The following is a 26239-nucleotide window of genomic DNA, read 5'->3' on the forward strand; positions in this document are numbered from 1 at the left end:
GCAAGACAGCTTCAAAGGTCTTTAAAGGCTAGAATAAAAGACCAACTGCAAGTTGTTTAAAAAGGTGCAGTCCTGAGAAGGCCAAATGTTAAGTCATCAGCAACTAAGTGTGAATTGGGGATTATGGGGGAGAGAAGGGACACTGAGAGGATACAGACCTGCCCAAGCAGACAGGGGACATGACTAAAACCAAGAAAAACTTCCAGTTTGGTAGCTCATGACCTCCCCCAGGCCTGGAAATAAAGAACATTACTTGACATTGGGGAACATCAAGTTGGTTCTGACTTGGTGAGCTACAAACTTTTCTGGTTCTAGATTTCTGCCCAAGCTGTCCTTCACCTCCATATTCCTGCCCAAAGTTAGAAAATTAAAAAGAGGGTCAGCTACTCTAGGAAATCAATGAAATAAAATCAGGACCATTAAATTCACTTATTTCTCTAAGCCTTGAAATTTTCCAAATCACTTTCTTACCTTGGTAAGGCAGTCTGTGGAAGGAAAAGCCATCCAGTGAAACTGAATTTGTAGATGAGGATACTGAGGCCTAGAGGGTCAGCGATTTGTCCAGAGTAGTAGATTAAAAAAAATTAGTAGAGCTGACAACCAGCCCCCTTTCCCACTGTGCAGTCCCCATTTTATGACTGAGAAAACTTGAGGCTCTGAATTGTTATGACTTACCAGACAAAATTGGGATTGAGATCTATAGATGGTCTTTCATATTAATTACAAATTAATGGATATGCATACTGCCTATTTTGTAGGGTTGTTTTTATAAACTTTAAAGCATTATAAAAATGAGACCTAAAACTGATGAGTCTGTGAGGAAAATATACATGATGACAACAATGTACACAAAAAAAGAACAAAATAATCAAATCTGAATATTCCAAGTTATAATGACCAATGTTAGCTACAAAGAAGAGATGTGAAATTATGTAATCCTCTTTATTTCAATTTTCTATAGAACTTTTCTTTTCTTTATAAAGGATGGCTGTTTGGAAGAAGAATGGAGCAAAGGGGAAAACATCCCAATTTTTTAAGTCTATCACCTCTTACTGCTTTCAATCTAGGATCCTCTAGACAGCTTTCTACTGGGTTCCTTACTTACCACTTGATCACTTAGCATCAGTGACCCTGATACTACTAAGCCCAAAGCATTTGCAAACATTAGGCACAGCTAGCCTAGCTAGAAGGCACAATGGATAGTGTTGGACATGCAATAACGACGACTCATCTTCCTGAGTTTAAATCTGACCTCAAACACTTACTAGCTGGGTGACACTAGGCAGGTCACTTAACTCTGTTTGCCTTAGTTTCTTCATCTGTAAAATGAGTCGGAGAAGAAAATGGCAAATCACTCCAGTATCTTTGCCAGGAAAACCCTAAAAGGGGTCCTGAAGAATCAGACATGACTGAAAATGATTAAATAACAAAAAGTCTGACTTCATTTTGTGGGTAAAGCGACCCATAAAAAGGAAACTGAATGGTTTCAAGTGAAGACCCTCCATTTATTCTTCCTCCGGCAGAGTGAAATAACTTCTATCTTCTTCAAATACTTTATTAATAAAGTGTTTATTTATTAATAAACATTCAAATGTTATTAATAAGCATTTATTAATAATTTTATTAATTAGAAATTAAAATTTAAATAAAAATTAAAAATTTATTAATAAGCATTTATTAATAATTTATTAATAAGCATTCAAATAAAGTGATCTGTGGGTGCCCTAGGTGTTGGAGATATAAAGAGGTAAGTACTTAAACTGGGGGTATTGTAGTACATTCCCCATTACTATATCTAGAGAGCCTGGGAATAGATATTTGAACCTAGAAATCATACCTAGGAACTGGGCTTCCTGTCCAGTGTGCCTAACTATTATAGAGACAGAATTTTCTTGGTTGCTAAGACTCACAATACAGACGGGGGTCCAAGATTTTGGGGGGGTTTTTTTTGGCCTTGGAGTTAAGCATTTCTCTCATTCTCTGGGTGGGCCTCAGTTTCCTTAACTATAAAATGGGACTAAGATCAACACCTTCCCTAGAATTCCAGGGCTGCAAGAAAAGAGGTGACTGCATTAGTGTTGTTATTTTGCTCTAGCCACTAGCAAGGAAACACCTGATGTCACAATTCATCCTCTTTGGATTGTGCTTTCCTTCTCTATCCTGTTTGCCCTTCTCCCTCTAACTTTTTTTTAAGTTCCTTATTATTAACTTTTTTTCCCTAAACTGTTTTGTTACAAGGCATAGCTCTCTGAAAGTGAGAATCAAGAAAGATGCAGTGGAAAGGAAATAGAGGTGATGTAAAAAGATGTTAATAAAAATTCATTATTAAAAGAATGGAGCTTTTTTCAGGGAACAGTTCTGCTTTCATTCTTCCTTCTCTAAGATTCAGGAGTCTCCCCAGCCTCCCAGGGGGATAGCAACAGAAACTAGCACTAAGAGCATTACTCAACCAAGTCACTTCCATTGCTACAAATTTCCTAATCTGTGAAATGGGAATGATCATCCTTAGGACTACGTACTCGATGGACTAGGTGTGAGGAAAATCTGTGGTCTTTTGGATCCTTCTGGTCTAGCCTTTAAGATTCTACATTCTCAAGTACCTTCTAGTTCCAGGTCCTAAGGCTATAATGCAAAGGTGGGGGTGGGGAAGGCCTCCCAGGGTCCTCCGCCAAGCCATTGCAGCTTCTACACCAGCCCTGGCCTGCAGCCCACATCCCAGACCTTGGGGGAGGGGTTGAGATTAACAAGAGCCAACAGAGACAAAAATAAAGATGAGCCCCGAGCAAAGAGGGAGGAGGTGGGATACAAAAGAATCCCAAGGTGAGACTAGGACGGAGAAAATGTCATACTTCAAGAGAAGAGGAGTTAGAAGAAAAAGAGATCTGGTTAGAAGTTAGCTATTCCCTGGACATTTTCTATTGTTAGAGGCAAAGGGAACATTAACTAGACCCCCTCCTGGTCTTCCCCAGCACAAGGCCAGGATGTGCTAATTGGGAAAGACAGGGGTCTCAGTGGGTCATGGGGTAGAGGGCAGTCCAGTCCCTACTCTCCACCCCCTCAATTCCCCCAGCTCTGGAGGAACTGAGGCTGCTAGACTTGATGTCCCTTCCTCCACCCTTTTTATTTCCCCCCAATCCAACACCCCGGTAGTTCTAGATTCTCTTCCCTCACCTAGCAGTAAGTTGGAGCATGCTGAGTGGTGACAACTTTATGAGTCAGGATTTTTTCTTAACAGATGTTCTCTCCCTCCAGGAATAATTCCTATTCTACTTGGCTCCCAAATTAAATAGGTAACAAATCTAAGACCTTGGGAACTAGAAGTGGAAGGAGACAGTCATCATCTGGCCAAGACCTTCATTTTCAAAAGAGAATTGAGACCTAGAGCTTAAGTGACAGACTTACCACAGTCACCCTAGTAAAGAGCAGAGCCAGTATTGAAACCGAGGTCCTCTTGGCTCAAAATGCAGTCCTTTTCACTATAACCTACCTAATCCAGGGACTTACCAGATGACCAAATCAGGATCCCCCTCCAAAAAAGCTTCTCAAGAACTGGAACCTCTCCCCCCAAGACGCTTGGTGCTTCAACTCTAAGATAAGGTAAGATACCCATTAGCTCCCCAAATTGCCTCCATTCCCCATCCAAAATGGCACTGCTCAAACTTCTTCCAGCCTCTCCTCAAAAATTTTCCCCAAGCAACAAGCACAAACAAGGAGTGATCCTGTCTTCCCCTACTGCCTAAGGGAAGCAGTGTAGTGGAAAGTGGCCCTGGTGCCAAACACCTGAGGTGGGGTCCAGCAACTCATTCCACCTCTATGTCTCATGTTCCTCATCTCCAAACGGGGACAAATGATCCTGGTGTTATTGCCTAGCTCAAAGGACTGTGAGGAATGCTTTCTATAAATTTTAGAAAGTGCTATAGAAATAAGAGTTCTAAGTGCCCAGCTCTTGGATCATCTGTAAAATGGGGATAATATTTGTACTCCCATGCAGTTACAAGATCAAATTCATGGACAGATGTGAAAATGTGCTGTAAACCCTCAAGTTCCACATAAATGATTATTTCTATTGTCAGCTCCTCTCTCTCATCCCCACATCTTTGCCTTCCTTTTCCAGTCTCAGTTTTAAGAGTTCTGACTATGTTCCCCTACCCCAGGAATACATTAAGAACCCAATCGAGTATAAGTGACTTAGTTTGGGAATGCCTTTTGAGTTACAGAATTCACAAACCAGAACTCTTGTAGGGTCTGGATGTTTAAACCCCAGGATAGCCACCTCCTCTCCTCCCCATCTGAGGCCCCAGGTGGGCCTAAAGGAAGGGAAGTGAAATGGTTTAGCCAGTAGAGAAGACTGAGACTGGAAAATAGTGCTTTACTGAATCTTGAATCCTGCCTGCTTCTGCCCACTATTCAAGCCCCTTCCCCATCTCCAGCCTAAAAAAAGACCCTTCTCACAATGTTCCCTGGAGCATCTCTTTCCCCAAACCCCCTTCCTTTTCCTGACCTAACTCAACTACGCCAAAAGAAGGATGACTCTCTTCTCCCCTCTCAATAGCCCATTGCCCCCTTTCTCTTCCAAGTTAATATAGGCCTCTTCTCTCAATATTGAGGTGTCTCCTCACCACTTTCCCCAATGCAATAGTTTTTTCATTTTCCCATTTCCCCTCCCCCCCATCTAAAGGACATTATTGGTCTGAGAATGGACGCCCCCTCTGCAAAGGTATCCTTTGCCCCTTAGGGCTAAAACCCTTTTTTTCAAATAAGAGATTTCATTCTGTCTGTGGCAGAGAAAGCAGGCAGATGTCTCTTTTTCCTATTCTCCCTTCTCTACCCGGATGGATATGGTTCAGCTTTCCTTGGGGAGGGGCTGGAAGGGCTTCTTCCTTTATCCTTCAAGGTTAGTAAAGCTAACACCCCCTTTTTTCCCTTTTCTCTTGGAGGTGGAGGTGGCAAGGAAGTGGACATACACTTCCCATCTTCTTCCTCAGCTGCTTTCTCACAAGGATGGATGCTTCTCCTTACCCTCTCTCACTATCATTTACTTGAGAGACCAATATCCCCCTCCCTCTGCTCTCTAGGCGGAAACCCCGGCACATCTGAGTGGGGTGGGGGGTGGGGGCCGGCGGATGTCCTTTATTTTCCTAGGGAAGGTACCCCTCACCTTCCTCCCACCCTGAAAGGCCAGTCAGACAGCCCCTCACTACTTCGGTCCCAAGGGAAAAGTTAGTACACATGCCACCAGTCCGCCCCACCCACCCTCCCACCATGCTGGGATCCAGGGAAGTTGGGGGCGTGCTCACCTGCTCCACTGGTCAGAGTGAGAATGGGAATGCGGTGCTAGGTTCGGTGCAGTTCAGCGCTGCCCGCTGGGCCGGCTGGACTGGGAAGCACTGGGTTGCGCGTGGGGTTTGCAAGATCCTCAAAGCTTCAGTTTTCCCGGGTCTCGAATCTCAAAGCAACGACCTCGAAGCTATATTTACTTGGCAGCAGGTTAACTCTCCAGGTGCTGGAGTTCTTCCTTCCCTTCCAACAGGAGGGCTCCGGTAAAGAAGTACGGAGCACAGTGGGCGGTGCGCAGAGACCGAAGCCGCGAGCAGGGGGCAGCTGAAGTAGGTGGGGAGGGGGCGGAGTCCCAAGCCCCAGCAAGCCCTTCCCCGCCTAGCCCCGCCCCCAGCCAGGGGAGGAGGGAGCCCCAGATGCCAACCACTCAGCATCCCAAGAACTGATGGGGCGGAGGCTGGAGGGGAGGGAGAGAGGGAAATTTGAAATAGTTCATTGAAACTTTCCCCACCCCCCCACCCCCATCCCCAGGAAGGAAAATCCCTGCGAAAAAAATCTTCCAGTCCTGGAACAGAGGGATAGTGGACTTTCTAAACTGTTTAGAGCTACTCTTTAGAACATTTCAGAGTTCACAAAGCCTCTTTCTCCTAGCCCAGGAAGACTTGCTGGCTCGACCATCCAAATCCTAGAGTACCAGCAATATGAAATCATTATCCTGAGGCACAGAGAGGGTAACGGGTTCCAAGAAAGTCACACCGCAGGCCAGGGCAAAGAACCCCAATAAAAAAGCTTAAATGCTCAGCTCTTTTCCTTGCTACTTAGAAATTATTCCCTAACACACACACCTGGACAGATAGAAATTGTCACCACCTGGACTCTGAATGACCATCTCTCCCAACAGCTCCCCACAGTCTTACTGGCCAAATTCTCTTGCCCGAGGCCATCCTGTTTTTGTCATGGATCTTAAGAGGAGGATACCTGCACTCCCAAGTCCCAATCAACTAGTTAGCTGGTAGCTCGGACAAGGCAAACTTTTTGGGTCTCAGTTATTAAATGGAGATTTTTATTATAATACCTATGGAGGTGAATTGGCAGAGTGGAAAAGGGAACTTAAATCACCTATAAAAATGAGGCCCAACCCCTTCATTTTACAGATGGGGAAGCTGAGAGTTTAAAAAAGGGAAGTGGCTCGCCTATGATCATACAGCAAGTTAGCTGTAGAACAGACAAAACAAGAGCCCAGGTCCCTTTCAAGAGCCCACTGTCTGTCTTAGTCCCTCATTAAGCTTTTCCTAGAACAAAATAAACATGAAATACTTTGAAAAGCTTGATGACAAAACATGATATTCTCAGGGAGTACATTAATATCATTGTATAGTACCTGGAAATGAGGCGGCAGGGCATAAGGCCCCTGACTCATATTCAACGGGTCACATGGAAGAGAAACCACACCTCTGAGGTTTCAACCACAAAGCTCTAAGGACAAAGCACGTGGGTCTCAGGGCTTAAGATGAAGCCTGGTATTGTTGTAGAAGTCCTGGCACAGTCATCAGAAGACCTGGGTTCTAGTCCCAACTCTCTCATTTTCCCCTGTGACTTTGGGTAAGCCACACTTCTATGGGACTGGATTTCTTCCTCAGTAGAAGAGGGCCACAGAGTATCTGGTCTCTACTGTGTCCCTTTCTTCTCTATGTTTTTCAGTTGCTAAAGGCCCCATACTGCTATGACCCTTCTGTGGTCTAAGATCTTTTCCATTTCTTGAGATCCATGCTTATGAAGAGTCCATCAAAAATCCTAATCCCTAAAAGAGGGGTAATTATATAAATCTGCTTCAGAAAAGAGGGAGAGGGGAGCTCATTGGAAATGGCAAATGGGAAGATTGAAAAGTCCTTTACAAATGTAACTCCCTTACCCACAGGATGCCATATCATATGATCAACCCTTCCTACTCCTTCCTGGAGAGGTAAACATCTTGGTCTCCTCCCCAGAACTGACCCAGTAGTTAAATTTCCCCTTTTAAAACTCCTACCTAAAAGGCCCAACTCAGTCACCTGGTCTGAGACAATCAGTTGTGAAACAAGGATTCCCCCATTAGTTAAATTGTATCACAGCTCTGGGTTACCTCAAAAAGTGAAAGAGGTAACATAAACTTGTTAAATCAGTAGTCATCATCCTCTCCTGCTCAGGGTACACTAATAAAGCACTGTATGAGGTATGACCTGATAGGAGGAAGAGGAAGGGGAGAAAACCTCTTCTACCAAACTGGTCAAATTTGTTCATGATGAAACTAACTCTCAGATCTGACTTCCTACCCAGTTGCTTTCTAACAAGTCTCTTTCAGATTGAATTTTACCAAGTCATCTTTGTGGCACAGACCACAAAGGGGAGGGAAGGGAGGATGCTGGTCCCTCAGCACAGGAAACCCGGTCTCCTAGAATGATGCCCCTTGAAAGTCTTTGTCTCCATGGTCTGTGTGGTAGTAGATAAAGGTCATATCTCAAGGATCCAGAATAGATATTAAAAGTTATCAAGTCCAACATCATTTTGTAGGTAGAAAAATTGAAATAGAGAGGGGAAGTGAGTTGCTCAGGATCATAGATGTATTAAGATGAAATACAAGTTGTGAAATGGTCCAGACATTCTAGAAAGCAATTTGGAACTATGCCTAAAAAGCTGTTAAACAGCATACCCTTTGACTTGTGACACTGCTACTGGGGCTATACCCCAAAAAGATCAAAGAAAGAGGAAAAGGGCCTATGTGTACAAAATTATTTATAGCAGCTCTTTTTGCGGTGACAAAGAAGTGGCAACTGAGGGGATGCCCATCAATTAGCAAATGACTAAGTTATAGTACATGAATGTGATGGAATACTATTGTACTGAAAGAAATGCTGAAGGGGAGGGTTTCAGGAAAATCTAGGAAGATTTAGAAGAACTGATGCTAAGTGAAGTGAGCAGAATCAGAAGAACAATTTCTAAAATAGCAGCAATATTGTAAAGATAATCAACTTTGACTTAGTAACTGATCAACACAATCACCAAGGACAATTTCAAAGAACTCCTGATAAAACATGCTACCCACCAAGCTACCTAGACAGAGAGCTAATAGAGTGAGAATGCAGACTGATTTTCTTCTTTTTCTTTTTTGGGGGGTTTGCGGGGAGGAAATGTGGTTAATGTGGAAATTTATTTTCAATGACTATACTATACATATAGATTTTGGTTTTATTTGCCTTCTCAATAAATGAAGGGGGGGAAAGATTTTAAAATTGAAAATAATATTTACTTAATTTTTTTAAATCTCAAACAAAAAAATAAAAATTAACCACAACTGACCCTGGCTCCAGTAGTGTTAGAGGCAGGAAGGGTGGGGAGTGAGGAAGATAGAGAAAAAGAGTACCTTGTAAATTGTTTTGCAGCAGAGATCTTCCTTGCCCCTACCTAGGAGCTCAGGGATGCTGAAAAACACTTGTGAGCTAATACTTAGAAAGTCACTTTATATTGTAAAACCACCTGTTCAAAACAGAAACTGAATTATTATTATAGTAGCTTTAGAAACCTGGATTCATTAACTACTCCCACTTTCTTATGAATGGAGGAATGTGGAAGTGGAGGTAAGGAAGGAGGAGAAAAAGGAGATAAGGTGTAGAAAGGGAATGGGAACTAGGAGGTAGGAAAAGAGTAAAGGTAGAGATGGGGGTTAGGGATGGAGGATGAAGTCTAATCTAACTCATTTGGTATCCCCAGTGGCCTATTTAAATTTTATGCACAGAGAAGATGATCAATAACTCTTTATGGGACAGATGCAACAATAAACTTGGCTACTTTTTCAACTGGTTCCAGCTTCCCAAAGGTCCAATAGATGAACTATTGACCTGTCCTCAAAAAGGTAAATTCACCAATCCTTTATCCTCTGTTCTAAATCTGCAACTGCTACTAGCAGCTCAAATGACAAAAAAAAAAAGGATTTCCTTCCACGCTTACTGAGAATTATCAATTAGTCTTAGCTATCACTAGCCTTGGCCTCTTGCTAAAATAGTTCTTTGCTCCCATAGAGATGCACAGTGGCATTTCCCAAACTCTATCCTCAAGCTCTACAAATCTAAAAATGAAACATGAAATCAATCTATTAAGGATCATGGTCCTAAGAAACAGCACATAAACTTTTAGAGGGTATACACTATAAAGGAAAAGTGAACCTTCAGGAGAATCAGGAAAAATAAGGGATTTCTCAGCCATGCTGTGAAATCATTTGGAATTCATAGAGCCAAAGAAAGTCAGAACTAGATGGGACCTTAGCTCATTTTATAGAGGAAGAAACTAAGACCCAGAGGGGAAGCAACTTATCCAAGGAGACCCTTTCATTTATTGACGTAAAATACATTCTTTTCAAGACCTACATAGAATTTGGAGGGTATGTAGGACATCACTCTACACATATATTTACAAAGATGCATGCCCTCCAATTCCCCCTTACATGTTGAATAGTGTTGAATCACAGGATTTCATTGCTGGACCTTGTCTCTCTGCTTTCTCTCCCCTTCTTTTTTTTTCCTCTCTTTTTCTCTTTCCTCTTGTCTTCTCTTCCTTCTCTCAAAAAATAGAACAGAGACTATACGAAACATTTGTTTTGTACTAAAAGTGACATAGAAAGGCTTTACAAGCAACTAGAAGAAACAGTGGGAAAGGTAGGTCATGTTTCAGTCCTGCCTACCTTGGCAAGGCCTGTATTCATACACATACCACAATCCATCTTTCCCCATTGAGAAGGTTTTTGTTTTCCACTCAGAGAACAAAAGCTTAGCAAGGAAAGAGGGTACAAAATCAATTCATAACATGATCCAGTCACCCAATCAGCTGGAGAATTCAGTCAAGTTGGACAAGATGGGTCTAATCCATCTCTCTTCACAAAGCAGGCAAACCTAATGTCTTTTTAGAATCTGGCCTTCTGCAGAACTTTCTGGAAATGGATCCCCAGATCTCAGGCTCACCCCTGCCTCAGAAAGAGAAGGAGGCATTCACTTGGGTTAAACTAAAGAAGGCTCCCTCTTATTACTTTCACTGAAGAGGAAGAAGTGTACCACCTCAGTCATAGGCTTCGTTGGGACAACCCAACAATGAGGGGTTCCCTTCTTCATAGAGAGGCAAACTGTTGTGCCTATCAGTTAAGATAGTCAGGAATATCCTTGTTTAAATTCCACTTCAGATATCAAACCTAAGCATTTCATTTCCCTTCTTTGAACCTCAGTTTTCCCACCTGTAAAATGAGGATAACAGAATCTGAAGTACCTATCTCACAGGGTAATGTAGTGCTTATAAAATGCCTTATAAACATGAATTGCTACATAAATATCAACTATTATCATACTTTCTCATAGCTGTTTAGGGATGTGGAGAGCAGAATGTGTTTATTGTTCTTATTTTACAAGTGAGAAAACTGTGTTTCAGAGAAACAAAGTACTGTACCTATAGTCACACAGCTAACAAGTGTTGGAGCTGGACCCATCTTCTGACTTCCAAGTCTAGGGTCCTTTAGCTGAAAAAACTGAAACAAAGCACAGGGAGAGAACTTCCCCAAACTCAAACCCCAAATGCATGGGAATAAAATAAGTCATTAATCTCAACAATCATGTCAGAACTAAAAAGAAACTTATGATCATCTTGTCTAAATTCTTTTATTTTATAGACAAATATTGTGACCTCCTTGAGGGCAGGTACTACTTTTGCCTCTTTGGAGGCAGCTGGTGTATAGAATGTACAGACTGCTGGGCCTGGAGTCAGGAAGACCTGAATTCAAACTCTGTTTGCCTCAGTTTCCTCATCTGTCAAAAGAGCTGGAGAAGGAAACAACAAACCACTCCAGCATCACTGCCAAGAAAACCCCAAATGGGGTCATGAAGAGTCAAAGAGTCAGACATGATTGAAACAACTAGACAACAATATCTGGATACAATGCCTGACCTAGTATAATGCTTGGGACATTGGAAGTGCTAGCTAAGTGTTAGTTATTGTATTGTTATCATATCATGCAGAATTATATTATATGCTTGTTGACTTGATAAGTTAAAGACACAACTAAGTCTCTAGATTAGTTAGTGATTAACTCCTGAGTCAGGGTTCCTGATTTTATACCGCAAGACTTCAGTCTTTACATCTGTAAACTGAGGAATATGGATTAGATTGCCTGGATGATCCCTTATGACTCTAAATCATAAAATGAGTCTATCCTATCTTACCTGGGAACTCATCTCATTTCTCTCTCCCCTTATAAGACCCACTCATTCCCCTTTCGGAGTCAATCTCCAGGCAGCAGGTGTTTGGGCCAGGCTTTCCCAGGCATGACAGAGATTCCAAAGAGACTCTGAGAAGTTAGAAGATCTTTTGCACCAGATATCTAACTTACAGACATTTGTAGCAGAACCCAAGACTAAGTAGACCAGAGCAGCTCCCTATCCCTGCCTATCCTCTCCATTTCACCATCTGTCTTGATCAGAGTTGCAGAGTTGACAGGAGAAGAGATCCAATTTCCTTCAAGTCCCTCCCCTCCACACACCCTGGATATAAAAGGGGGATTTTTGTTGTTAAGTTGTATCTGACTCTTCATGGTGCCATTTCCTTCTCTAGCTCATTTTACAGATGAGGAAACTGAGGCAAATAGAGTTAAGTGATTTTCTCAGAGTCACACAACTATTAAATGACTAAGGTCATATTGGAACTCAGGTCTTCTTGACTCCAGGCCTGACCCACTATCTATTGTACCACCTAACTGTCCCATAAAAATAGATACATAACTCATGTTCTTCTTCTCCTCATCCCATCACATGCTATCCCCACTATTTTTTTTAGTGATAAAGGGAAGAGACCTCCAGAATTTCTAGAGACCAAGGTTCAAATCTCCAACACACAGAATGAGAGCCTCAGCTTTCTCATCAGTAAAATCAGGATATAATAATACTTGCATGATATGCCTCATAAGGCTATTTTGAAAAAAGTACTGTTTTATATACCTTAAAGCACTAGAGAAATGAGTTGCTGTGCTCATTATAATTATTATTTGCATCCATGCCAGAAACCTGAGGCAGTGAGGTGTATAGAAACAGCACTAAGTCTGGAGTCAAGAGTCATTCCTGCCCTGCCCTTCTTTCTCTTGTGACCTCAACTGCCTCCTCTGTAAACTCAGGCACCTGCATTGGAAGATCTCTAAGGTCTCTTCCATCTCCACCATTCTGCATTCTAAGGTTTCTTCCTGCTCTGAAATTCTATGTTCTAAGGTTCTTTCCTGCTTTGATTTTCTGTATTCTAAATCTATTCCAGCCAGAATATTCTTTGTTTCTACTTTATGATTTTGCTTAGGATTTGGGTTGTCCCTGCTAGTAGTTATTGGCCTGAGGGGTGGGGTGTTGGCTCTTGGGATCAGGACCTTGTCTTCCCTGGGGCAGGAACATTTCTCCTAGGGTTTTATAAACCCTAGAATACTAAGAGGTTGATAACTATAAGAGAAGGATTGTCAGGGTCCAAATGAGAGGCGTTACTGAGTTACTCTGATTTAGAACCAAGACTGAATGAGAGTTGGGTGGATAAAATTCCAAAGATCCCAGACTTTCTTCCCTCTTAACATCTAATCATAGAATTCCCCAGCTGGAAGGAACCTTAGATTTAAAGTTTTTTCAGAAACCTGCAACTTTCTTGTGACTGGATAGGAAGACAAGTTGGAGTTAAACGCCCATCATGCTTCTTTGTAGGAAGAGACCAAAGAAACAGGGGAAGCATTGTAGTGTGTGTGTGTTCATCCTTCGTTGCCAAAGAAGACCATGCCATCAGAGAAATGATGACATGACTTGCACTTGACTTTGTTTTGCGTGAGGGAGGGCTGTGCAGGTCACTAGCCTCACTTCTCCTCTAGAGCCATCTGAATCTAGTGACCAGATATTCATCAGGGTGACTGGAGATGACCCACAATGAGGCAGTTGGGGTTAAGTGATTTGCCCAAGGTCACACAGCTAGTGAGTGTCAAGTATCTGAAGTGAGATTTGAACTCAGGTCCTCCTGACTCCTGAAATGGTACTTTTTCCACTGCACCACCTAGCTGCCTTTGTAGTATTCTAGAAAGAGGACTAAACTTGGGAGTCAGGAAATGGGAGACAACTCTCTTTTACCCTTCTTTGTATCCTCTGTACTTAGCAGAGTGTCTGGCACATAGCAAGTATTTAAGAAATATTCATTGACTAACTCACTTTTTTTTAGCCGAGAGGAATAATTTATTGTACTCCTATTTTATTCCAATCAGTATTAGTTAGTTTAGTGTGATTCCATAGGGAGAGCGATTATTAGTGGAATATTTATCTATTAATATATTAGTCAGTCTGGTCAAATAATATTTGTATATGAGAATTATCTATATTAATATATATTTTATATTTAGGGATAATTAGATAGGATAGAGTCTTCCTTATAAAAGGTCTCAAACTATAAATAAGAAGCTATAAGTTCACTGTTCAATAAATAACCTGTTATAAAAATTCCAGGGTTCAGTTACCTAATCTTTTCCTTCTTTTGTAGGCATTCTCAGAAGAGTATCAGGGCAATCAGTGTCTGAGGCTGGATTTGAACTCAGGTTCTCCTGACCCATTCCACAAGAATGATTACTAGGGGACCTCCACCCTCTTTTGTTTAATTGCCATGATCATGGCTAGCAAGGGTGAGATGTCTTGATGTGATATGAAAAGTTCCCCAACCTATTTTTGCATTTTCAGACCAACCTTTCTTACTTAGATCAAAGAGAGGCCCATCTTATAACTATTCAGTTAGAGGAGATGATCCTGCCTTGCCCATCCTGTGACCACCCATGCTGCTGCATCATCTCTAGCCCTCCTGAAAGCCTATCAACCTATGAGATTCCATATCATACTTCGCCTCTTCTGTGTTTCTGAGTATTAAGTCCTAGGGACATGAGGTCCACTTCATTGGAGGGGGCCATGGACCCTTTAATAAAGTACTATTGGCTCTTAGCTCTGCCTCAGTTTCTTTTATTGTAGATTGGACAATTTTGGCCCCACAATGGATACCCCATAGCTGTGTTGCTAACTTATAATGATAATCTTGGGCCATTCCTTTCCTTTATTCAGCCTCAGGTTCCTTTCTCTGTCAAATGATCTTCAGGTCTTTTATATCACTAAATCAAGTAGTATCACTAAATTCAGTGTAACATGAGAAGGTAAAACTATACATGTTCCTTAAGATCTCTTCTAGTTCTAAACTCTATGATCCTCTAAAGGATGGTTGAAGGCATTTAAGCTTTATCATAAGCACCAGAGCCCAAGGCTCATTTCTAGACCTTGAAATTCCCTTGTACACACGCATACACACACACACACACACACACACACACACACACACACACACACACACACACCCTTTTGTTTGGGGGCAAAACAAATAATTCCAGGCATCCCACCTACCCACCCCTGGCAATACAATTTTGGACTATATGGAAATCACTAGAGACTAGGAGGCAGCAGACATGTGACTGCCCTATCCTGAGGACATTTCCATTTAATTGCACGTACTTGGATCACCTGACTGGCATGTCACAGGCAGGAGCCCACACCTATGATGGAAACCAGAATATATCCATAGCATCCACAAAGCTTTAGGGTAGGAACCCTATACCAGGGTGGGGAACCTGCAGCCTCAAGGCCACATGTAGCCTTCTAGGTCCTCAAGTGAGGCCCTTTGACTCAATCCAAACTTCACAGAATAAACCCCTTTAACAAAATGTTTTGTTCTGTAAACCTTGAACTCAGTCAAAAGGAGGCACCCAAGGCAAGGATCTAGAAGGCCACATGCAAGTTCCCCACTCCTGCCTTATACTGTACTTTACTTCAAATGTGTCCTTAAAATGCTTTCCAGCTGATGGAACAGTAATTACTCAGCTCAACACTCTCTAAGTTTGCACTGGATACTGGGGAATATATCGATACTAAACAAGCATCCATCAAGTGTCAGGCTCTGCCTAAATACCGGAGATAGGAAAGACAAAAACAAAACAACCCTAGCATGTGGATTCCGGTGGGGTTGAGGAGAGATACAATATGATTCAATCAACCACTTAGTAAGCTCCTACTATGAGTCAGCTGAGCTCTAAGGATTCCAAATGATCTGGGAGGGGGATGAAAGAGTAGCTGAGAGTTGGGAAAGAGGGGAGGGAGAAGACCAGAAAAAGCTTCATGAAGATAAGTCAATATAAAGTGTGAGTGGGTATATATACCTCTCTCTCTCTCTCTCTCTCTCTTTCTCTCTCCCTTCCTCCCTCTCTCTTTCACACACACACACACACACACACACACACACACACACACACACACACAGAGTCATTTTAAGAGGCAGAAAGCATTAGCAACATATAGAACAGACTCCTTGCTTAGAAGTCTAGCTTGAGAGGCACCCTATTAGAATACATTTGTAGATTTAGAGTGAAAGGACCTGCAGTTGCATCCCAAGTCTACTACGTACTAACTATATAATGTCGAATAAGCAATTTAATATCTCTGAGCTTTAGCTTCCTCTTCTAAAAAAAAAAGGGCTGGGGTGTTACCTAAATTATCTGGAAGATATCTTCCTTTTCTGATATTTTATGTTCTGTGGTCTGCTAATTGGGGCAAAAGGGCAAGGATAAACACACAGGAAATAATTAGAGAATAATATGTCACTATATAATTAAAAAACTACTTAATAATATAATGCAAAAATATAATTATGAAGCATTAAATTATGTGGTATAAACTGAGTTATAGGATTTCAGGAAAGGGATATCATTGAAGGCCAGAGTACTCAAAGGGAGGTAAACTTGAGATAGACTCTAGATCCTTTAAGTTTACAGCACAAAGAGCAAAGGGATTCTTTCAGAAATTCTTAGACCTGGAGTCAGAAGACCTGAGTTCAAGTCCTGGCTCTGCCACTTGCTAACTGTGACCTTCAGCAAGTAATTTTCCTTCTCTGAAGGACCTACCTACAAAAGAGAGAACTGAACTTACTCTAGGTCTAGACCTCATATTGGAATCAAGACCCACAATTTAAGAAGGACTGAAGGGGTCTTGAGTGGAAAAAATTTAAAAAGCCCTGCTCTAAGGGAAATTTAAGCTTAATAATAGATAGCATTCTCTCTCCCTTTTTCATTTGTAAAAAAAAAAAAAAAGGATTAAAAGATAGGTTTGAAGTTTTGACATCAAAAATCTTTTTTTAATAGGTTGATGTCTTGAGTTTTTGCATCACCTAAAATTCCTCCTGTATCTTTCTCCTACCTCCTCTCAGAGAGCCACCCCTTATAAGAGAAAATTTTGAAAAAGGAGAGGAAAAAAAGAAAAAATTCAGCAAAATTGATAAACACATCTTAAAAAATCTGACATGCAAATGTTCCACACCCATAGAACCAAGCTACCTCTGCTGAATAGGGAGAGGTATCCTCTCATATCTCTAATTTGGGGCTAAGTTTGATTTGGTTAATTCTACAACATTCGATCTTGATTCTTTTGTAGATATTGTTCTATTTACTTCGTTGCAGTCATTTTATATATATAGCTTTCTTGGCTCTGCTTACTTCACTTTTCAACAGTTCATGCCCATCTTTTTTATTCATCTGTATTTATAATGTTATTCATTTTTTACAGTAACACAGGAATATTCTATTACATTCATGAACCACAATTTGTTTGACCATTATCCAGTTAAAGGGTATCTACTTTTTCTTTCTAGTTCCTTACACACACACACAAAAGCACTGATATAAACATTTTGGTGTGTATGTAAACTTTCTTTTTTGCCAATAACATCCTTGGGGTTATAATGCCTAGCAGTGAAATCTATCCTGTCAAAGGACATGGATATTTTAACCACTTTATTTACATAATTCTGAATTGTTTTCCAGAATGACTACACTAATTCATACTTCCACCAGCAACGCATTAGTGTGTCTATCTTTCCACAGAGCCTCCAACATTGACCATTACCATCTTTTGCCATCTTTGCCAATTTACTGGGTATGAGGTGAAACCTCAAGGATGTTTTACATTTCTCATATTATTCATAATTTGGAACAGTCTTTCATATAGGAGTCTAAGACTCTTAATTTGGATAGTTTTGGTCATGGCTAAGGGATTATTATTGAGACAATTTCATATGGATTCTGCAATAATAATGACACCCCCCAAGTTAGAAGAGACCTTAGAGTTATTTAAAAAGACCTTCCTCTTTTTTTTTTCCAGAGGAAGAAGAGGAGTTCTTTATTTAATTCCCATTCAGTTAGAATTAATCTTGGCTCTGAGCTTGCTATGTAACTTTCAGAAAGTCACTTCACCTTGCTAATCCTCAGCATTGGGCTAGATGTCCTCTAAGGTCCTTTTTCCATCTCCAGCTCTGTGATACTATAAATGAGTATGGTAAAGGAAGAGGTGAGATCTACAGCTTCCAAAAATGACAGACTCCCTAAGGAGCAGTCAACCTGAAGTATAAAGCAGTCATGATTTGCACACTTAGGCCCTAGGGAAATCAGCATGAAATATTCCCTCAAATCAACCTTTGCCAGGAATAATGTTTTTAAAAATTGCAATAAATAATTAAGACAAATTTGATTTAGCTCAGCTAGAGAGGTAACTAGGTACTCAGATGCCCGGAATCTGGTAACTTCTTGTTTTTATTCATACTACTTAAGTGCTAAATCCAATTGTTAATTTATGCACGCACTCAATTTTGGTGACCAGGGGAAAATTTTCAGTGATCAGAATCCTAGTTCCTGTTCTAGTAGAAAGAGTATTGGGTTAGAGATGGGAGACCTGCATTTGAATATTGGATCTGCAACCTACAACTTGAGTTCCCTGGGGCACATAATTTTCCCGTCTCTGGGCCTTCCTCCTCCTTTATTAAATGAAGAGGTTATACTAGCTCTACCATTCTGTGTTCTCCCATTATAAGACCATCCTCAGTCAGCTCTGGCATTCTAAGAATCTAAGGATGGTGATCTAAGAATCCTCCCAATTAGGATATCCTCAGCTCTGAGATCTTGCCTAGCTTTGTAGTTCTATTTCTCTATCTAGGGCATATGTCCTACTTTTTTTTTTTAGTGGAATAGACCTCTTGGGCAGTTTATTGAATGAAACCTAAGGTCCCCTTCTCAGAATAATGTTTTTAAATGCATAAAATAAAATGCATAGAATTAAAAAAGAAACCAATTATGCTGAAATAAGTTTTATACACACACATATGTATATATGTATATATGTATGTGTGTATATATACATACATATATATATAAAATGTTCTTTCTTTGTTGCCGAAAAAGACCATGCCATCAGAGAAATGACATGACTTGCACTTGACTTTGTTTTGAGTGAGGGAGGGCTGTGCAGGTCACCAGCCTCACTTCTCCTCCAGAGCCATCTGAATGCGGTGACCAGATATTCATCAGGATGACTGGAGATGACCTAGGATGCACTGGGAGACCCTGACCCCTTTAGGCCAAGGTCTTTGCAGGTACTCACTTAGGGTGAGGCAACACCCATTCACTGAATAGGACTGTTTAAGAAGTAGCCAGGGCATAGCCCCTTTAATGAGGCAAAGAAAAGAAAGAGATCAGGCTGGGAGGGAAGCAGCAACAGTTATTATTGATAATCACGCTAAAGTTAGGAGGGTCCAGAGGAGTCCTTAATCAGGGGCCCATTAGTAGATGTGATTGTTGAACTACTGCTATATTTGGAACATAAAGAAAAAGAAAAAAAAAGAAATGTTGCATAGGACTAGGGAAGAGCACCTGTCACCCCTTAAAAAGGGGGAAAAGAATATACTTTGTAAACTGTAGGCCAATGAATTTGATTTCTGAGAAACAAATTCTACAATATTATGTAGATGGCTAGTGAACATTTAGCAAAAAAGTAGTAATCAGAACCCGATTTCAGATTTGAAAGACAGGTTGCAGATGGGATTAAAATCTCTTTCAGATGGAGTCTAGAACCAGTCATTTGCATTTAAAGTAATCAGTGAATATAATCTGAAATTTTGTGATTAGAAAGTCTATTTGATAAGAAAGGGGAAGACATGGTAATAACCTTGGCAGAAATTTTTTAAAAAGACAGATATTAGGAGGAAGAACTTGTTAGTATATCTCCTATACGATTTAACCTGAGTCCAGCCTATTTCACAATGTCTGATCTGCTTGGCAGGCCTGATGACTGACTATGAAGTGATATGATTCCATTTTTAATTAATGGACCAGAACTTACCCATCCAAATGATTGTAATCCTCTTCAGAGCTTTCCTGTTGGAGGTGGAAGTGTGACAATATAATCTGTTACACTTAGGCTACCACTCCTAACAAATTTAGACTCAAATATGAAACATGGAATTTTAGAACCAGAAGAAATCTTAGAACATGGGATTTCAGATGTGGGATAGATCTTTTAGAATATAGGACAGATATTTCAGAATAAAGAATATCAGAGCATCACATTTCAAGTAGATTAAAAATTCAGAAAAAGGCAAGTTGGATAGTGAAAGGAAACAAAATTATTCTATGAGGCCTAATGAAGGAACTGGGAATATTTACTCTGGAGAAAAGAAAACAAAATTTGAGATAAAGTTACCTATCTTTAAGTATTTGAAAGGCCATCTGTGGAATATGAATTAGAGTTGTTCTGACTGACACTAAGGGGCAAAAGCAGGAGCAATGGGTAGAAGTTATAAAAAGGGAGATTTAGACTTGGTATAACTAAAAACTTCTGCACAATTTGAGGAATCTAAAAGTGAAATGGCCTGTAGTTGAGAGGTAGTGCGTTTTTCCTCATTTAGGTCTTCTTGTGTAGAATGGATACCCACTTGTTGGGCAAGTTTTAGAGGGGATTCTTTTTTTAATAGTATTTTATTTTTTCCAATTACATGTAAAAACAATTTTAAACATTTGTTTTTTAAAAATTTTGAGTTCCAAATTTTTCACTTTCCCTTCCTTCCCTCCCACTTCCTAAAATGGTAAGCAACTTGATATAGGTTATATATGTACAATTACGTAAAACATATTTCCATATGAGTCATCTTATGAAAGAAGAAACAGACCAAAAGGAAAACACACATGCATACACACACAGAAAGAAAGAAAGTGAAAATAGTATGCTCAGATTTACATTCAGACTCCACCATTGTTTTCTCTGGATGTGAATAGCATTTTCCATTAAAGGAGATTTTTAATTAAGTGTAGTTGGGACTAACTGGTCTCTGAAATTCCTTCCAATTCTGAGATCCTGTGATTTGGATCTTGAAGGGACCTTAGAACAATACAACATTACCTCTAGAAAGAACCTTAATTAAAACACTGAAGGCACTTTAGAATGTTAGAGATGAATGCTAAGGCTAGAGTGGGCTCAGAGAACATAGAAATCAAGGCTAGAAAGGACTTTATAGCAGAGTATCAAAGCTGGAAGGGAGATGATCACTTAAAGTACAGAGGAAGACATTTTGAGCATAGCATCAAGAGCCTGCAGAATATTCTTTTAAATGGCAGTCATTAAAGGATGCAGATTCAGTTCTGTTGAAGATTGATTTGATTTTTAACAAAAAGCAAAACCCTTCAACACATGCACTTGATATTTTGTTCTGGTTTGGGGCTAATTTTAAAGTTTTGTGATCAAATGATTTATTATAAACTGGATGTTAAATAGCAACATACTTAACTGAGCTTGCTTGATAACAATTTTCGTTTAAATTAATTCCTTCCAATACATAAAATATTATCACTTTTCAGGTATACATAACTTTTTAGGTATTATAACTTTTCTGTCTTTCTCAATGGTCTTTGTCCAATCAGACTAATAAATTTTCCTCTACTTGATCTTGTTGCTGTCCTATCTTCTACTTGTTCTGCTCTCTCTACTTTGCATTATTTCACAAAGTTCCTTTCAGATTTCTTTATCCTCACATTTATCCATCTTAATTGCATTTCAATATTGTATTGGGTTAATGTGCCATGCATCATTTTGCCCTATTCTTGGTCATTTAATTTGCATCCAATTGTATTTTCAGTTACAGTTAATGCTGCCTTGCAGATCTTTAAACAGGTAACTCTTTCTTGTTGTTTTGACTAGAACATTCAGGGTATATTTCAAACAGTGGGATTATTTAGCCAAAGAGCATGATTTCATTTGTAACTGACTGAATACTGTCAGACAGCTCTCCAAAGAGATTCTACAAATTTGCAAAGATTACAGAATCCTCTACAACCCCATCAACATTCAGTTTTCTTGCTTTGGGTTCTTTTTTTTTCTTTTGAGAATTTTTTTTTTTTTTTTACAATTTACCATCTCAAAGCATTTTTATATACGTTGTCTTATTTGTTCTTCACAATATGCCAGTGAAAATAATATAATCCTCTATAAATAAATGAAAAAAACCTAGGTCTTAGTGATATGACCTGCCTAAAGTCTGTTCCTTTTGACTCTAAGTACACCTTACCAAGAGCTGCTCCTTTTGACTCTAAGTACACCTTACCAAGTAGTTTCTTCTCTTTCACATTCCAGTCCTTTAAAATTAATTCAACAAATATTTCTTAAAATATCTACTCTGCAAGTAATTGGGTCAAGAATTGAGGAATGTGATGATGGCTAAAATACTGTCCCTGACCTCCAAGCTGTTTACAATCCAGATGGGATATTTAATCATTATAATAGTTTTGGCTCAAATTCACTTAGAATAGAACTTTAAGGTTTATAATTGGCTTTTCAAAAGTTCTCTCATTTGTCATTTACCATAAACTTCTAAAGTGGGCACTACAGATATTGTTCCATTTCTCCAATGAGGAAGTTGGGGCTCAGAAACAGGAAGTAACCATCCAAGTACCAAAGTAGTAAATTTTAGGACAGAGTCATAGTATCATAGACATAAAATTAGAAGGGATCTTAGAGGTCATTTATTCTTCCACCACCACCCCATCCCCATTATACAGAGGAGAAAATCAAAGCCCAGAGAGATTAAAGTGAGTTGTTTAAGATCACAGAGCTTGGAAGTTGCAGAATCAGGATTTAAACACAGATTCTCTGACCCTAAATCCAGCACTTTAACCATTGTGCCACAGATCTTGACTCTAAATCTTAAAAATACAAGACTCCTTCCATTATCCCACAGGTCCTTTACACATACTAAACTAACTATAACAACCAGTGGAATCCTCCTTGTACACAGTTTTTTAGTGATAAGATATTTGAAATGGAATGGTCCAAATCATGACCTATTTTGGGTATAGATAATATAGGCAAATTGCTTCCAAAAAGCTGGTACCAAATTGCATGACCACCAGCAAAGTAGGACAGGTCTTGTTGTTTGGGGTAATTTCAAAATTTGTTGATCATATCAACAGAAGCAGGATGTAGGTAAAGGCCGGCAGAAGACTAGGCTTTCAAACATCCATCAATTTGCATTACAGACTTTATAATTATTCATTTTTCCACCTATTCAATTTATAATCACCTTAATGAGGGAAGAGGGGACCATGTGCATCTGAAAGGATTCAGTTAAGCAAATATTCAAAGCAATGGAATAGCAGGCCAGAATTTGAAAGAAATGAACTCATGCCCCAAATTGAGGAGGGCATCCCTCCAACAAAGAACATTTATGGTTTGGGAACTAAAGACCTTTCTTTTTTTTTTCATTCATTCTTTTTTGAATAGCTTAAGGGTATCCTGACCTTAAAAAATATCTATCTAGTCATAGAAACATAGAATTTGCAACTTGGAAGATATAAAAATAATAAAATTTGGTATTTCATAGTCCTTAATGGTCCAGAAAGACTTTTTCCGATTATAAATTTTAAAATGAAAGGTCCTTGTTTTGGCCTTTCTTTGGATCCTCAGAACTTAACCCACTGCCTTGCACAAAGTAAGTGCTTAACAAATGATTATTGACATTTCTTAAAGCCCTCATTATACAGAAAAGGAAACTGAGACCAGGAGAGAAGGGACTTGCCCAATGCCATATAAATAATAAATGGCAGGGCCAGGATTTGAATCCTTACCCCATGAAAGTCAGCTCCCTGAGCACAAGGATTGTTTCCTTTTTTGTCTTTAGACCCAAAGTAATAGTACTGAGCCTGGCGTACAAAAGGCACTATGTTCACTGATTGGTAGGTCCCAGAGTCAGGATTTATAGGAAGAGATTTCCCTTCAAGGCTTAGCTTAAGTGCTGCCTCCAACATAAAGCCTTTACTCCTCCCAGTTGTTAGTACTCCTGGCAATTATTTGGTGTCTACCTGGTATTTTGTATTAATTTATTCGTATATGCTTGCATCCCTCCAGTAGACTGTGAAGTCCTTCAGGGTAGGTACCAATTTTTTTTTATCTTTGTGTCCCCATCATGTAGTGGAGTGCTTGGCTCATAAAAAGGGCTTAAACAATACTTACTGAACTGAACAGATAGAGATTTAATTTATGTAGAGAGTGGAAAAGACATAAGGAAAACTGGGATCGACTCAGTTTGATGGAACATAAGCCTTGTGAAGGAGAGTACTATAAGTCTAGACAGTTAACTTGGAGAGAGGTTGAATGCCAGAGTCTTGAGATTATGCTTTATTAAATAGGCAGTAAGTAGAAAGCCACCAGAAATTTCTGAGTAGAGAGTGACATTGAGATAATCATAGTAATCACAGCAGGGGCTTAGGAAGATAATCACAGGCAGCATTGTAACATAGGTAATGCAAGCATTATTACCTCCATTTGACAGATGAGAAAAGCGAAGTTCGGAGAGGTGAAATAATTCCTTCATCGTCATGTAGCTAATCCATTGAGCTGAAACAGAAACGTCTTTGAAACCGGACCCGTGCTGTTTTTTAAAAAAAATTTTAATTTAACCTTTTTTTTTTTTTTACTGATGACTTTCGTTTCTTCACACCAGTTGCTTCCCATACACACTCTCCCCTACCATAGGATTTTCCCCTGTAACAAAGAAAAATAGCTATGGAAAACTCTCAGTGAGCGTGGCTCACAGAGTATGCAACCTTCTGCCTCCATACGCTGCCACCTAACCAACCATGTAAGTGTTTCAGGGACTCAGCTCCATTGCTTGTAAGCTCTTTTTAACAGATTCCTGACTTTCATGTACCCAATTGATATGTAGTGACTGGAATACCATAGTAGGGGAAAAAGTATGAGATGAAAGATAGATTGCTAGATTGGGAGCCAAAAGGACATAGGTTCAAATCCTGCTCCAAGCCATAAAGCAGGACGAGTCACTTAACTTTTCTGCGTATCATAGGATCATAGTTTGAGAGGTTATCTATGCCAAGTCTCTCATTTTACAGATAAGATACTGAGGCCCCAAAAGATAAAGTTTTCTGGCTTCCTCAATGATCTTTTCCTCCTCTGATTTCTGCATTCTCACACCCAGCATTTAATCCCAGTTTCCTCAGAAGGTCTTTCTAGATTCCCCCTCTCCCCTGTTCTACCCCAAGTCTCTTCCCTCTGAAGTTATCCTTCATTTACACTATACCTATTCAGCATACACATGAGTATTTGCATGCTGTCTCCACCATTAGGGTACATGTTCCTCCAAAGTAAGGATATTTTTGCCTTTCTTTGTAGGTTCTGTCTCCCCAGTCTATGAATCAGCCACTGCGCTAACAGCTAGGAGTACAAATCCAAGGACACAAAATGGTCACTAGAAAGTGCTCAATAGGGCCAACTAGGTGGCACAGTGACAGGGAGCCAGACTTGGAGTCATAAAGACATATCTTCAGTTCAAATCTGGCCTCAGACATTTACTAGCTGCATTATCCTAAGCAAGTCACTTAATCTAGCTTGCCTCAGTTTTCTCATCTGTAAAATGAGCTAGAGAAAGAAATGGCAAACCATTCCAGTATCTTTGCCAAGAAAGCAAATAGGGTCACAAAGAGTCAGACATCACTGGAAGGACTCAACAGCAACAAGTGTTCAATAAATGCTTGTTAGATGACTTCCTGAGGTCAGAGAGATAATAAGTAGCAGAAGAAGAATTCAAACCCAGGTCCTCTTCCTCCTCTGATTCCAAAGCTCTTTCCACATTGCCTCCATTACTTCAGTTTCCTTATTTATCAAATGAGGTTAATATTCTGTTAAATATATTTTATATGATCATAATCTTAGATATTTTTTTCTATTCTTTACTCCTCCTATATCTACTTTGAGACAACGTTTGTAAAGGCTTAGCACAATGCCTGGCACTTGGTAGGCACTTAGTAAATTCTTGTTACGTCACTTTAAGTGAATAATAATATTTGCAATAAACTCCAATCTACTTGTCCCTCAATTTTACCCCAGTCCATCACACTTTCAATTCCACATTATCCTCTAGTCTCCCACTGTTCTTATACAGCCTTAGAGATCCCCTGCCATAGACTCATAGTATCTCTTAATTGAAATGGACCTCAGAAATCACCTAGTCCATCTTGAAGCATTAATCTCCTTTCCAGCTTCTTCTCAATTCTACCTCTTGAAGACCTCTAGAGATAGAGATCTCATGACCTCCAGAGGAAACTCTTTTTCCCTTTCTGATAGCACCAATTGTTAAGATTTTTCCATATATGGGGTTGAAATCTGTGTTAGTTAGCTAAAATTATCTGAGCCACAGCCCAGTGTAGAAACATTGAACCTAGAAATGATCAACTTTTAGGTTCTCATCTAAAGGTAAAAATCTCATCTTCTTTTATCAGTGGCAACTATTATGATATCATTCAAGGTTTCTAGTGACTGATATCAGCAGAGAATGAGAAATTCCAGAACACCAGAGTCAGAAGGATCTCAGATAACAGTAGCTAGCTCATTCAAAGTTTGCAAAGCTCTTTACTTTTGCTGCTTCATTTGATCCTCACAACAACCTTGGGAAGTAGGTGATAATATTATCCCCATTTTACAGATGAGGAAACTAAGACAAACAGAGGTTAGATGACTTGCCCTGGTTCATA

General features: G+C 39.8%; 1 protein-coding gene across 2 annotated transcripts in view; it reads right to left on the reverse strand.

The window, feature by feature from the left end:
• The window catches only part of DNMT3B (DNA methyltransferase 3 beta), a 65457-nt gene extending 59848 nt beyond the window's left edge, over positions 1–5609 (reverse strand). Inside the window, exon 1 of one of the 2 annotated variants that reach the window (XM_072631580.1) lies at positions 5298–5609. The gene's annotated coding sequence lies outside the window, so the exon portion shown is untranslated. The remainder of the gene's footprint in view (positions 1–5297) is intronic. The other variant, XM_072631582.1, reaches the window with a different exon arrangement.
• Positions 5610–26239: the final 20630 nt, after the last annotated feature.

This window comes from Notamacropus eugenii, chromosome 1, assembly GCF_028372415.1.
Source record: "Notamacropus eugenii isolate mMacEug1 chromosome 1, mMacEug1.pri_v2, whole genome shotgun sequence".
Taxonomy (NCBI): Eukaryota; Metazoa; Chordata; class Mammalia; order Diprotodontia; family Macropodidae; genus Notamacropus; species Notamacropus eugenii.